Genomic DNA, 14299 nt, shown 5'->3' with positions numbered 1-14299 from the left:
ACTAAAAAAACTTATAGAAAACGGCTCCTGATTTTTGCCATTCGATCGAGTATTCCGGACATATAACCTCCGGATAAACCAAAGTTTCCTGTATTGTTTTTAGTATGTAGGGTACAGTAGTGCACTTGTTATGTTACTGGATTAGTCATCCAGAGACCTGGACGAATAATCCGGAGAACACAAATTCAGTTCCCACATGGTAATGTGAAGATTTGAGTTTGGTTTAAAATACCTGGGAAGTGACCATGAAGTAGTTGGATTGTCATTAAAAACCCAACTGGCCCATGAATGTCAGGGAAGGAAACATGCTGTCCGTATCTGGTCTAGCCTATATGTGACTTGTCTCACACCAGCGTTGCTGCCCTCTGAAGTTGCTCAGCAAGCCACTCAGTTGTCTGAAACAGGTGCGATTCTAGGAGGACCACCGATACCACCTCGGGGCAACAAGCATGGGAAGTAAATGCTAACCATGACAGAAATGCCCACATCCAATGAATGAATAAAAAAATTACAGGAAACTTTCTGGTATCCGGCACGGACGGGACCGACGTGGTGCCGGTTCAGCAACAATTCCGGATAACCGAACGCTATAGTGAAAGATACCGACCTTAGAGCTCCGTATGAAGCAACAAACCCAGCTTCAGAAGAACGTCCACAAGTTGCAAGTGTCTCTGTAGCTTAGCAACAGCTGTAGCCAAACCCTTGCCTTCCTCCATTTGTTGCTGTGCAAGTAATAAAAGTTATAAAAGTTAGCTGAAACCGACTCCTGAATTTTGCCGGTTAACCGACATTTCCTGCTATTTAGGGGCCGGTTAATCGAAAGTTTCCTGTATTTTAAAAACACTAATTGTCTAAATAGAATATTTAATGTTATTGTGCAATATTTATACAACTTTTAAGCTTGACAACATAAGCTGAGCAACAAAATCAGTGTGCGTATTAGTTACCAAGTTATGTAGCCAGGCTTATTTGTTGCATAAATAATGTATTGCCATGGGCTTTCTCTTGTGTAAGCTGAGGTGTGTGTGTGAATGTAATGATTTGCAACTGTAAATTGGTCTCTATAAATTGGAAGGTAGCATAGCTGAGTTAAATATCCATTATTTGCAGGGTGTAGCATATTTATTCATTATTAAACTAATCATAGGCTGGAATTTTGTGGTGGGGGGCCTTCGAGGCAGTGGGGAAACCCGGGAGGCCAGATTTCCCGCAGGCCCTGCCGACTTTTAACGGCGGGATCTGTTTTGCATGTGAAGCTCTGGTTTCCCGCCCGCAGCCAGCCAAATTGAGAGGCTGGCTGGCTGCGGGCGGGTAGGCCTTTGGCTGAACAGAGAAGGGAGGGAGGGTTCGCGTGAGGGCCGGGCTGTTAACTGGATTGGGGTGTAGGGTGGATGTGAGGAGAGGGAGGATCAGGGGCCAGACAGGCGATGAGGGTGGGGTGCATACGACTGAGGATCAGGGGCTGGGCAGATTGGGGGAGGAGTTGGGGTAGACAACCAGGTAAACTTGTGAGACAATGTTGGTTTGCGAGGGATTATTAGTGTAAAAAAATAAGATTTTCTTAAGATTAGACAGTGCATAGACATTTTCTGACAGACATTCATCATATTTCAGTGTTGGAAGTGCTACATAAAGACACTCACTAAGTTTGTCTGTCCCTTCATAACTTCCAACTCCCATCTAAACTACTTACTGTGCCTTCTAACTTGGTGTCATATGCAAAGATATCAAACTTACACTTGGCGATTACATAGCGAATAACTGGTATCAAAATGAATTATAGGGTCATAACCCAATCTTGAGTTCAGATGCTATGAGAGCCATGCTTGATGAGATTCAGATGAATTCATAAACTTGAGATTGGATTAAGGCATTAGATCCACTAATGGTGTGGAGGACGAATTCTTGGAATGCATGCAAGATGGTTTCCTGGATCAGTATGTGGAGGAACCAACCAGGGAACAGGCTATTCTGGATCTGGTACTGTGTAATGAGAAAGGGCTAATCAATAATCTTGTAAAGGGGCCTTTCGGGATAAGTGATCATAATATGATTGAATTTTATATTAAGTTTGAGAGTGATGTAGTTCAGTCTGAAACTAAGGTCTTCAATCTAAACAGAGGAAACTACAAGGGTATGCGGGACAAGTTGGCCATGGTAGATTGGGAGACTACACTAAAAGGCATGACGGTGGACGTACAATGGTTAACATTCAAGGAAATAATGCATAATTTGCAACAAACATATATTCCACTAGGGCATAAAAACCCAAGAGGAAAAGTGATCCAACCATAGCTAACAAAAGAAATTAAAGCTAGTATTAAGTCAAAGGAGGAAGCTTATAAAGTTACCAGAAAAAGCGGTCAGCCTGAGGATTAGGATATTTTTAGAAATCAGCAAAGGGGGACCAAGAAATTGATGAAGAAAGGGAAAATGGAATATGAGCACATACTAGCGCAAAATATAAAAATGGATTGTAAAAGCTTCTATAGGTATGTGAAAAGGAAAAGACTGGCAAAGGTGAATGTAGGTCCTTTACAGTCAGAGATGGGATAATTTATAATGGGGAATGAGGAAATGGCGGAGAAATTAAATAAATACTTTGTTTCTGTCTTCATGGAGGAAGACACACAAAACCTCCCAGAAATACGAGAAAACCAAGGGTGTGGTGAGAATGAGCTTAAAGAAATTATTAGAAAAAAAAACAGTACTAGCAAAATTAATGGGACTAAAAGTCGATAAATCTCAAGGACCGGATGACCTACATCCTAGGGTTTTGAAAGAGGTGGCCATTGGGATAGTGGATGCATTGGTTGTCATCTTCCAAAATTCTATAGATTCTGGAACGGTTCCTGCAGATTGGAGGATAGCAAATGTAACCCCGCTATTTAAGAAAGGAGGGAGAGAGAAAACGGGGAACTACAGACCTGTTGGCCTCACATCAGTAGTTGGGAAAATGCTGGAACCTATTATAAAGGATGCAATAACTGGGCACTTAGAAACTAATAGTAAGATTGGGCAGAGTCAACATGGATTTATGAAAGGGAAGTCCTGTTTGACAAACCTATTGGAGTTCTTTGAGGATGTAACTAGTAGAGTAGACAAAGGAGAACTGGTAGATGTGGCGTATTTGGATTTTCAGAAGGCCTTCGATAAGGTCCCACACAAGAGGTTGGTGAACAAAATTAGGGCACATGGCATTGGGGGTAATATACTAGCATGGATTGAGAATTGGTTAACCGACAGGAAAAAAAAGAGTAGGGATAAATGGGTCTTTTTCAGGTTGGCAGGCTGTGACTAGTGGGGTACCGCAAGGATCGGTGCTTGGGCCCCAGCCAGTCACAATCTATATCAGTGATTTGGATGAGGGGACTAAATGTAACATTTCCAAATTTGCTGATGACACAAAGCTAGGTGGCAGTGTCAGTTGTGAAGAGGATGTGAAGAGGCTTCAAGGGGATCTCGACAGGCTCAGTGAGTGGGCGAGAACATGGCAGATGGAATATAATGTGGATAAATGTGAAGTTATCCACTTTGGTAGAAAAAACAGAAAGGCAGAGTATTTCCTAAATGGTGAAAGATTGGGGAATGCAGATGCTCAAAGGGACCTGTGTGTCCTTGTACATGAGTCACTAAAACTGAATGTGCAGGTGCAGCAAGCCATTAGGAAGGCAAATGGTATGCTGGCCTTCATTACAAGAGGATTTGAGTAAAACATAGAAACGTAGAAGATAGGAGCAGGAGTAGGCCATTCGGCCCCTCGAGCCTGCTCTGCCATTTAATGAGATCATGGCTGATCATTCAATTCAGTACCCTGTCCCTGCCTTCTCCCCATATCCCTTGATCCCTTTAGCCTCAAGAAATATATCCAACTCTTGAATATATTTAATGAACTGGCCTCCACTGCCCTCTGTGGCAGAGAATTCCACAGGTTCACCACTCTCTGGGTGAAGAAATTCCTCCTCCTCTCAGTCCTAAATGGCTTACCCCTTACCCTTAGACTGTAACCCTTGGTTCTGGACTCCCCTGGCATCGGGAACATCCTTCCTGCATCTAGTCTGTCTAGTCCTGTTACAGTTTCATTCTTCTAAACTCTAGCGAATATAAGCCTAATCGACCCAATCTCTCTTCATACATCATTCCTGCCATCCCAGGTATCTGTGCTGCACTCCCTCCATGGCAAGAACATCCTCAGATAAGGTGCCCAAAACTGCACACAATACTCAAGGTGTGGTCTCGCCAAGGCCCTTTACAACTGCAGCAAGACATCCTTGCTCCTGTACTCGAATCCTCTCGCTATGAAGGCCAACATACCATTTGCCTTCTTAACCGCCTGCTGCACCTGCATGCTTACCTTCAGCGACTGGTGCACAAGGACACCCAGGTCTCGTTGCACTTCCCCTTTTTATAATCTATTGCCATTCAGATAATCTGTCTTCCTGTTTTTGCCACCAAAGTGGATAACCTTGCATTTAGCCACATTATACTGCATCTGCCATGCATCTGCCCAATCACCCAACCTGTCCAAATCATACTGGAGTTTCTCTGAATCCTCCTCACAGCACACACGCCCACCCAGCTTTGTGTCGTCTGCAAACTTGGAGATATTACATATAGTTCCATCGTCTAAATCATTAATATATATTGTGAATAGCTGGTGTCCTACCCCACTAGTCACTGCCTGCCACTCGGGAAAAGGACCCGTTTATTCCAACTCTTTGCTTCCTGTCTGCCAACCAGTTCTCTATCCAAGTCAGTACCTTGCCCCGAATCCCATATGCTTTAACTTTGCACGCTAATCTCTTATGCGGGACCTTATCAAAAGCCTTCTGAAAGTCCAAATACAGCACATCCACTGGTTCACCCTTACCTATTCTACCAGTTACATCCTCAAAAAATTCCAGTAGATTAGTCAAGCATCATTTGAAAGACCTCAATTAGATCACCCCTGACCCTTCTAAACTCAAGGGAACACGAGCAAAGCTTATGCAACTTGTCTTCCTAATGTAACTCTCTTGGCTGTGGTGTAATTCGAGCGAGTCTTTGCTGTCGCCCCACCAAGGACAGTACATCTTTCCGGAGGTGAGGTGCCCAAAACTTTTTTTTATTTGTTTATGGGACGCGGGTGTCATTGGGAATGCCAGCATTTATGGCCCATCCGTAATTGCCCATGAGAAGGTGGTGGTGAGCTGCCTTTTTGAACCTTGAGTGTGGTGAAGGTACTCCCACTGTCCTGTTAGGGAGGGAGCTCTAGGATTTAGATCCAGCGACAATGAAGGATTGGTGATATACTTCTAAGTCAGGATGGTGTGTGACTTGGAGGGGATCTAGGAGGTGGTGGTGTTCCCATGCGCCTGCTGCCCTTGTCCTAGGTGGAAAAGGTCGCGGGTTTGGGAGAAGCTGCCGAAAAAGCCTTGGTGAGTTGCTGCAGTGAATCTTGTAGATGGTACACACTGCAGCCATGGTACGCCGGTGGTGGAGGGAGTGAATGTTTAAGGTGGTGGATGGGGTGCCAATCAAGCTGGCTGCTTTGTCCTGAATGGTGTAGAGCTTCTTGAGCGTTGTTGGAGCAGCACTCATCCAGGCAAGTGGAGAGTATTCCATCACACTCCTTGCTTGTGCCTTGTAGATGGTGGAAAGGCTTTGGGGAGTCAGGAGGTGAGACACTCGCCGCAGAATACCCAGCCTCTGACCTGCTCTTGTTGCCACAGTATTTATGTGGCTGGTCCAGTTAAGTTTCTGGTCAGCGGTGACCCCCAGGATGTTGTTGATGGGGGATTCGGCAATGGTAATACCGTTGAATGTCATGGGGAGGTGGTTAGACTCTCGCTTGTTGGAGATAGTCATTGCCTGGCACTTCTGTGGTGCGAATGTTTCCTGACACTTATCGGCCCAAGTCTGAATGTCATCCAGGTCTTGTTGCAAGCGGGCATGGACTGCTTCATTATCTGAGGAGTTTTGAATGGCACTGAACACTGTGCAGTCATCAGCGAACATCCCCATTTTTGACCTTCATGTTGGAGGGAAGGTCATTGAAGAAGCAGCTGAAGGTGGTTGGGCCTAGGACACTGCCCTGAGGAACTCCTGCAGCGATGTCCTGGGGCTGTGATGATTAACCTTCAACCACCACAACCATCTTCCTTTGTGCTAGGCATGACTCCAGGCAGTGGAGCGTTTTCCCCCTGATTTCCATTGACTTCTGTTTTATTAGGGCTCCTTGATGCCCCAATTGGTCAAATGCTGCCTTGATGTCAAGGGCAGTCACTCTCCCCTCACCTCTGGAATTCAGCTCCTTTGTCCATGTTTGGCTGTAATGAGGTCGGGAGCCGAGTGGTCCTGGCGGAACCCAAACTGGACAAATATGAGCTCATTAAAGAAAATCAGCATGGATTTGTTTAATGTAGGTCATGTCTGACTAATCTCGTTGAATTTTTTGAGGCGGTCACTTCAGGTGAGGTCTAACAAGGCTCTGTTGAACTGGAGCAACATTTCCTTACTTTTATATTCCAACCCCTTTGAGATAAAGGCCAACAAATGTCTTCTGGAAGCCCATATAGACAACCTCCATAGACAGCCCCCTATCCACTATGCCAGTGACTGCCTCAGAAAATTCAACGAGATTAGTCAGACATGACCTACATTAAACAAATCCATGCTGATTTTCTTTAATTAGCTCATATTTGTCCAAGTGCTCAGTCACTCTGTCATTGGTAATAGATTCCAGTAACTTCCCCACAACTGATAAACTAACGGTATTTTTTTTACCTCTCAGCCCCTGCTTCTCACATTTGGTTTACTTCCTTACCCCTCCAAACATTCACAGTATTCTTTTCTGTGCAGCTTGTCCTTGTCACTGCACTCGGAGCTCATAAGAAATAGGAGCAGGAGTAGGCCATACGGCCCCTCGAGCCTGCTCCGCCATTCAATAAGATCATGGCTGATCATCGACCTCAACTCCACTTTCCCGCCCGATCTCCATATCCCTTGATTCCTCTGGAGTCCAAAAATCTATCTATCTCAGCCTTGAATATACTCAAAGACTCAGTATTCACAGCGCTCTGGGGCAGAGAATTGCAAAGATTCACAACTTACTGAGAGAAGAAATACTTACTCATCTCGGTCTTAAACGGCCTACCCCTTATACTGAGACTATGCCCCCTAGTTCTAGACACTCCAGCCAGGGGAAACAACCTCTCAGCATCTGCCCTGTCGATCCCCTTCAGAATCTTGTATGTTTCAATGAGATCACCTCTCATTCTTCTAAACTCCAGAGAATATAAGCCCATTCTACACAACCTCTCATTATCGGACAGCCCTCTCATCCCAGGAATCAATCTAGTAAACCTTTGTTGCACCACCTCCAAGGCAAGTATATCGTTCCTTAGATAAGGAGAGCGAAACTGTGCACAGTACTCCAGGTGTGGTCTCACCAAGGCCCTGTACAATTGTAGCAAGACTTCCTTACTCTTATACTGCAACCCCCTTGCAATAAAGGCCAACATGCCATTTGCCTTCCTTATTGCTTGCTGTACCTACATGCTAGCTTTCTGGGTTTCTTGCACGAGGACACCCAAATCTCTCTGAACACCAACATTTGAAAGTTTCTCAACATTTAAAAAATATTCTGTTTTTCTATTCTTTCTACCAAAATGAATAACCTCACATTTCCCTACATTATACTCCATCTGCCACCTTACTGTCCACTCATTTAGTCCATATCCCTTTGTAGACTCTTTGTGTTCTCCTCACAGCTTACTGTCCCACCTAGCTTTGTATCATCAGAAAACTTGGATACATTACACTTGGTCCCTTCATCTAGATCATTAATATAGATTGTAAATCGCTGAGGCCCCAGCACTGATCCTTGCAGCACCCCACAAGTTACAGTCTGCCAACCTGAAAAAGACCCATTTATCCCTACTCTCTGTTTTCTGTCCTTTAACCAATCTCTATCCATGCTACTATATTACCCCATACCCCATAAGCACATAGCTTGTGTAATAACCTTTTATGTGGCACCTTATCGAATGCCTTTTGGAAATCCAAATATACTACATCTACTGGTTCCCCTTTATCTATCCTGCTAGTTACATCCTCAAAGATGTAACTATTTCCCTTTCATAAAACCATGTTGACTCTGCCTAATCATGTAAGTGCCCTGATACCACTGCCTTAACAATGGATTCCAGCATTTTCTTGTTGATTGTTGACTGGTGTCAGGCTAACTGGCCTGTAGTTCCCTGTTTTCTCTCTCCCTCTCTTGAATAGTGGTGTTACATTTGCTGCCATTCAATCCGCTGGGACCGTTCTAGAATCTAGGGAATTTTGGAAGATCAAAACCAATGCATCCACTATCTCTGTAGCCACCTCTTTTGGAACCCTAGGATGTAGACCGTCCGGTCCAGGGGATTTGTCAGATTTTAGTTCCATTAGTTTCTCTAGTGCTTTTTCTCTAATTAATTATGTTACGTACCCTCATTAGACCCTTGGTTCCCTACCATTTTTGGTATGCTTTTTGTGTCTTCTACTGTGAAGACAGATGCAAAATATTTGTTTTAATGTTTGTGCCATTTCCTTATTCCCCATAATAATTTCTCCTGTCTCGGCCCCTAAGGGACCAACGTTTATTTTTGCTACTCTCTTCTGTTTTACATATTTGTAGAAGCACTTACAATCTGTTTTTATATTTCTTGCTGGTTTTCTCTCGCATTCTATTTTTTCCTTTTTTGTCAATTTTTTGGTCATCCATTGCTGATTTCTGAAACTCTCCCAATCCTCAGGCTTACTACTTGATGGGCCTTCAATAACCACAAAACTAGAAGTTATAGACTTAAACAAGTTGGCTTTTAATCACTAAGATCAGAGCTAACATCTCAACACGCCGACTGGTTCACAGGAATGAGTCATACAGATCCTGGGATCTTTATGTAAGAGAAGTCTGGGGCGGAGCCAAGAGCCAAGACCTGGAACCTCCCAGGTTAGTCGGGAAAGAGGAAGTGAAACTATACACAGTGGGGGAGGGTAATATACATGAGTGCAAAACGAATACAGGATCAAGACAAACAGATTTCATTACACTACTATTCTTCACAACATTATAAGATGCTTCTTTCAATCTAATGCTATCCTTAACTTCTTTAGTTAGCCATGGATGGATCACTTTTCCCGTGGAGTTTTTGTTTCTGAATGGAATGTATTTTTGTTGAGAATTATGAAATATTTCTTATCTACTGCGATACCTTTTAATCTCTTTTTCCAATCTACCTTAGCCAACTCGCCCGTCGTACCTATATAATTGGCTTTATTTAAGTTTAAGACTCTAGTATCGGACTTAGGCAAGTCACTCTCAATATTTACATGAAATTCTATCATATTATGATCACTCTGCCCCAGAGGATCCTTTACTGTGAGATTGCTAATTAACCCTGTCTCATTACACAATACAAGATCTAAAATACCCTGTGTGATGTTGCGTCCTGTAAGCAGAGGAGTAGTTTGAATCATATGATCACTCTGGACACCCCTGGCAGGCAACACAGCATTAGGGACTCTTTTTCGCGATGGCAGAAAAAAGTATCTTTCCCCCTGACTTTACAGTCCCCATACCACTACCCCATTCCTTCCTTCTCCTCCCCCCCCCCCCCCCCCCCCCCCAAGCACTTGAATGGCCCCCTGTACCACGGTGCCATGGTCAGTTTGCCCATCCTCCCTGCAGTCCTTTTCCTCATCCATACAGGTATCAAGTATCTTGCACCTGTTGGATAAGGCCAAGAGCTGAGGCTGCTCCATCACCTACATCTTGGGTCCCCATACCTGCCTGACTCGCAGTCATACCCTCCTGTCGTAGACCACTGACTAACTCTAAAGTACTACTTAACCTAAAGGGTGTGACTGCCCCCTGGGACAAAGGGGGAAAAATTCAGTTGCGTTGCCCCTCCCGTTGGCGCCCTAAGAGGGCGCTAATGGGGTGCAAAGCAACTAACGCCCGGGTGTGGTGGTGATTGCGCCGCTCGCGAAATTGACCAGACATTTTGCAGCGCTACCGCCACGATTTCCTGCGCCTGCAGATCGTGATGTCAGTTGAGTGTGTAGCGCTCTGGACCGGATATTGAGTGGCGCCCCCTGCCTTACCACCTGCCGCTAGCAACGACAGTTTGAGGGGAGCGTTTTGCAGTCGGGAAGGGACTGGGGGAGCGCTATTTAAAGGCGACCGCTTCCTGCCTTTTTTTTGTCGGCGACACTTTTGCACCACGCATTCAGAGAGAGAGAGAGAGAGAGAGAGAGAGAGAGAGACTTCTGGAGAGATTCAACGCTGTGTGAAGGAGTTTTGGGTACTGAGCAGCACTTTGCAGGTTCATTTTGATTTGCCCTTCCTTGCGTCGATTTAGAAGAGACTATGGGGACTGCACTCTGAGCTCTTTCCCTGGGCCTCTCCATTGTTATTCCAGCAGATTTGATGTACAGGTCTCTCCAGACCGAGATTCAAGGTTGCAATGAGCAGGATGTGGATGGAGAGCAAGATTGACCCTCCCCTTTAAGAACTGGCCGGTGCCAGTGTGTCTGTGTTCCATTGCGGACTGACATCACATGAGCTTTGCCAGCGCTCTGAGGTAGCGCCTCGCTCCTTGGCGTTAGCGCCTGATTTAGTGCTCCAATCACCTCCAGGGGCGATAGAAGCCAAGTTTGCACCACGCATTCTGAGAGAGAGAGAGATAGAGACACTTCTGGAGAGAATCAGCACTCTGTGAAGGAGTTTTGGGTACTTTGCAGTTGGAGGCGATAATTAGCACCATGCGTTAAACTTTGCACCTGGCCGATAATTGCGCCCCAAACGGGGCGATACCGACTTTCTCCCCCATAGTGTCCAAGTAACTCTTCCCCTCTCTGATTCATGACAATGTCTGCAGCTCGTACTCCAACTCAAGAACTCTGAGCTGAAGTTCCTCAAGTTGCAGTTATGACACACCACCTGCCCTGCCATTTCTAACCTTGTTTTATTTATTTATTTAATTAGTTAAAGCTTTTATTCAATCAATATTTTAGTTTTATTGTTTATTTTATCTAGTTTAAGTTAGTAATTTAATAAGTACTAGCAAGTTACAGTTTCTCAGTTCTTAATTTACCCCCTTCCCTAACTTAGAGTAAAAAAAAGTTTTAATACTCACCAACCAATCACCTACCTGCTCTCTTGTGACGGCACTCTGATTTTTTGTTGTTGTTTTTGAATTGGAGCCTCGCCGCTGTCGCTGCTTTAATTCAGCTCCGCTCTCGGGCCGCTCTTTATCCTCTCGCCGCTGTCGCTGCTTTAATTCAGCTCTGCTCTCGGGCCACTCTTTATCTTCTCGCCGCTGCTGCTGCTTTAATTCAGGTCCACTCTCGGGCCGCTCGTTATCCTCTCGCCGCTGCTTTAATTCAGGTCCACTCTCGGGCCACTCTTTATCCTCTCGCCGCTGCTGCTGCTTTAATTCAGGTCCACTCTCGGGCCACTCTTTATCCCCTCGCCGCTGCTGCTGCTTTAATTCAGCTCCGCTCTCGGGCCGCTCTTTATCCTCTCGCCGCTGTCGCTGCTTTAATTCAGGTCCGCTCTCGGGCCACTCTTTATCCTCTCGCCGCTGCTGCTGCTTTAATTCAGGTCCGCTCTCGGGCCGCTCTTTATCCTCTCGCCGCTGCTGCTGCTTTAATTCAGCTCCGCTCTCGGGCCGCTCTTTATCCTCTCGCCGTTGCTGCTGCTTTAATTCAGGTCCACTCTCGGGCCGCTCTTTATCCTCTCACCGCTGCCGCTGCTTTAATTCAGCTCCGCTCTCGGGCCGCTCTTTATCCTCTCGCCGCTGCTTTAATTCAGGTCCGCTCTCGGGCCGCTCTTTATCCTCTCGCCGCTGCTGCTGCTTTAATTCAGGTCCGCTCTCGGGCCGCTCTTTATCCTCTCGCCGCTGCTTTAATTCAGGTCTGCTCTCGGGCCGCTCTTTATCCTCTCGCCGCTGCTTTAATTCAGGTCCGCTCTCGGGCCGCTCTTTATCCTCTCGCCGCTGCTGCTGCTTTAAGTCAGGTCCACTCTCGGGCTGCTCGTTATCCTCTCGCTCCCGGAGCCACTGCTTTAATTCAGGTCTGCTCTCGCCGCTGCTGCTGCTTTGAACTCTGACAGTGTGCTTAAATGGCACAGTGAAGAATTTGTCTTCCAAAGAACCCTAGGAAGCCCGGTAAACTCACTTCTTTAGAGAAGCCAGAGCAGAATAGTATTTGAACTCAAGTCTCTGAATTGAGGATCCTGTGTTCTAGCCAGAAAATCTATATTTTTAAGTTTACGCTTAAAACATTTAAATTTTTCACTTTGAATAAATTGTGTATTATATTTTCTGTAAATATGTCCATAAAAGGAAGTTGTATGGTCAGGAAGATTTAGTTGCTGCTAACCAAATTGTTGTTGTTTCCTTTATCCAGAATTAAAAATTGTTTAATTGCAGAAGCTGGAGTAAGATTGATATGCCAAATATTGGTCGAGGAAATGCTTGTGTACTTAGAGTAAGTATGGAAAAAAAAATATTGGAAAAATCTAGCTATTACTGCTGCAGTTACGCAGGGAAGGCTTTGAGCCACACCCTCTGGAAAATCTAACAGACTGGCTGTAGATGTTGTGGCTGGCAGAGATGAATGTCTTCCTCCATGTCTCCTGTTTATTTTTCAAATAGCACAGAAGGTACAAATAACAGTCTTCAGAACTATCAGCATGAAATAATTAGATTCTGTGAAGGCAGCTACAGCACAATTTATATAAACCTCGGGTAGATTTAACGGAGTTATTTTTGTTGGACCTAACTTAGTGGCAGATGATATGATTACTTTGACTCACAATGGGACAATTTGCTGCGTTATAAATTCCACTCTTAGGCCGGGATTTTCCTTACCTCGGCGGGTCCGGGTCGGGCGATGTCGGTGGCGGGTCGCGGCCCTGCTGCTGGCTCCATCCTGCTATCTAAAATAAACATGTTAATAGGGCTTGTTAACCCTGCCCAGCATGATTCCTGGGCCAATTGGAGGAAGCGGGTCTGGTGACGTCATTCATGACGTGTCCTTAGCCAGCTTCCTTAAAGTGACCATGGCCAACTTTCTTTTGACACTTTTGCTGTCAGTGTTCTACAGCATTGAAGTGCTGCAAACGTTGACAAGAACTGCACTGAGGTGCACCCAGGCTCTCCCATGACGAGTCAGAGTACGCAGAGAGGTCCACTTCCCTTTCGATGGGCAGAAGACACCTCCCCGTGAGACCAAAACAGCCTGATTGCACACGAGGGCGCAAGCAGGGATGTTGTCAGGACCTGGGTGCAGTGGCACAAACATTTCAGTGATCTCATTAGATCACAAAACGTTAGTACAAAGCCACACTCAACCTCATCCTGCTGTGCCTCTCATCACATCCCCATCACTCTGCCTCCCTTACCCTACTCCTGCACATCCTTACTCACACCATCTTACCTTGCACCTCCACCCATCCCTCTCTATCTATATTATCACTTCCCCATCTCACTAGCCACCCCTCACACTCACCCTCATCCTTGTGCAATCATACCAACTAACAACACACAAGGGTAGCCACTTGGGTGCTTTATCCAATGTTTATGTAAAATTTCTGTTACTGTGGTGTCAAACATAGAAATTTTTAGTTTCAACACTTTCCAGTCTTGGACAGATTTGTGTGTACCTTTGGAAGTGGCTTAGTGAGTTACAGTGAATGGTGAGACATAATGGTACCCACCCCCCCCCCCCCCCCTGCAATGGTGGTGTGTATGAAAGGAATGGCTTGGTCATTGTAGGAATGCTTTATGGTGTTGGTGTGGGGTGGTAGCAACCTGGCGCATCATGCGGCAGCCAGGGTGTACAGCGTCAAGTGAAGTAAATTTGGCCATAATGAGGCGATCCCGGGCAGCAGTGTGCTCTGGTGCTGATGCCCTCTGTCCTGTGTAGTATCAGGGGTTTGCGGAGAAGGTTGGTGGTGTTGGTGCTGCTGGTATTGGAGCTCATTGTGGTCTGATTCTGAGGACCAAGTTGAGACAGTATAAATGGCACACATGTTGATGGAATAGATGGCAGGTGAAGTAGAGATGACAGAAGCGATCTGTCCATGGTGAGAGAGGTAATGAGGTGAGACTTGTGTGGAAAGACTTGCAGCATGCTGAATCTGTTGTGGAAATGCAGTGAGGAACAGCTTGTGGCTGAGGAAAGGGATCTCTCTCAGCTGGGAGCTTTTACTGTACATTTGAAGCTGCCAAGTAATCAGCTGGAGCAATGGCCACTGAACTCGCGC

The 14299-nt window shown here is 45.5% G+C and overlaps 1 protein-coding gene across 5 annotated transcripts in view; it reads left to right on the top strand.

The window, feature by feature from the left end:
* The window catches only part of ptpra (protein tyrosine phosphatase receptor type A), a 323319-nt gene that overhangs the window by 103037 nt on the left and 205983 nt on the right, over nt 1–14299 (top strand). Inside the window, exon 1 of one of the 5 annotated variants that reach the window (XM_085975517.1) lies at nt 12462–12519. The exons of the other annotated variants lie outside the window; for them this stretch is intronic. The gene's annotated coding sequence lies outside the window, so the exon portion shown is untranslated. Of the gene's footprint in view, nt 1–12461; nt 12520–14299 lie in introns of those variants that run through there. 5 annotated transcript variants of the gene reach the window in all.

Source organism: Somniosus microcephalus, chromosome 2, assembly GCF_052327205.1.
Source record: "Somniosus microcephalus isolate GS21.2 chromosome 2, FLI_Smic_1.0, whole genome shotgun sequence".
Taxonomy (NCBI): Eukaryota; Metazoa; Chordata; class Chondrichthyes; order Squaliformes; family Somniosidae; genus Somniosus; species Somniosus microcephalus.
This window is presented reverse-complemented; position numbering and strand designations above follow the sequence as displayed.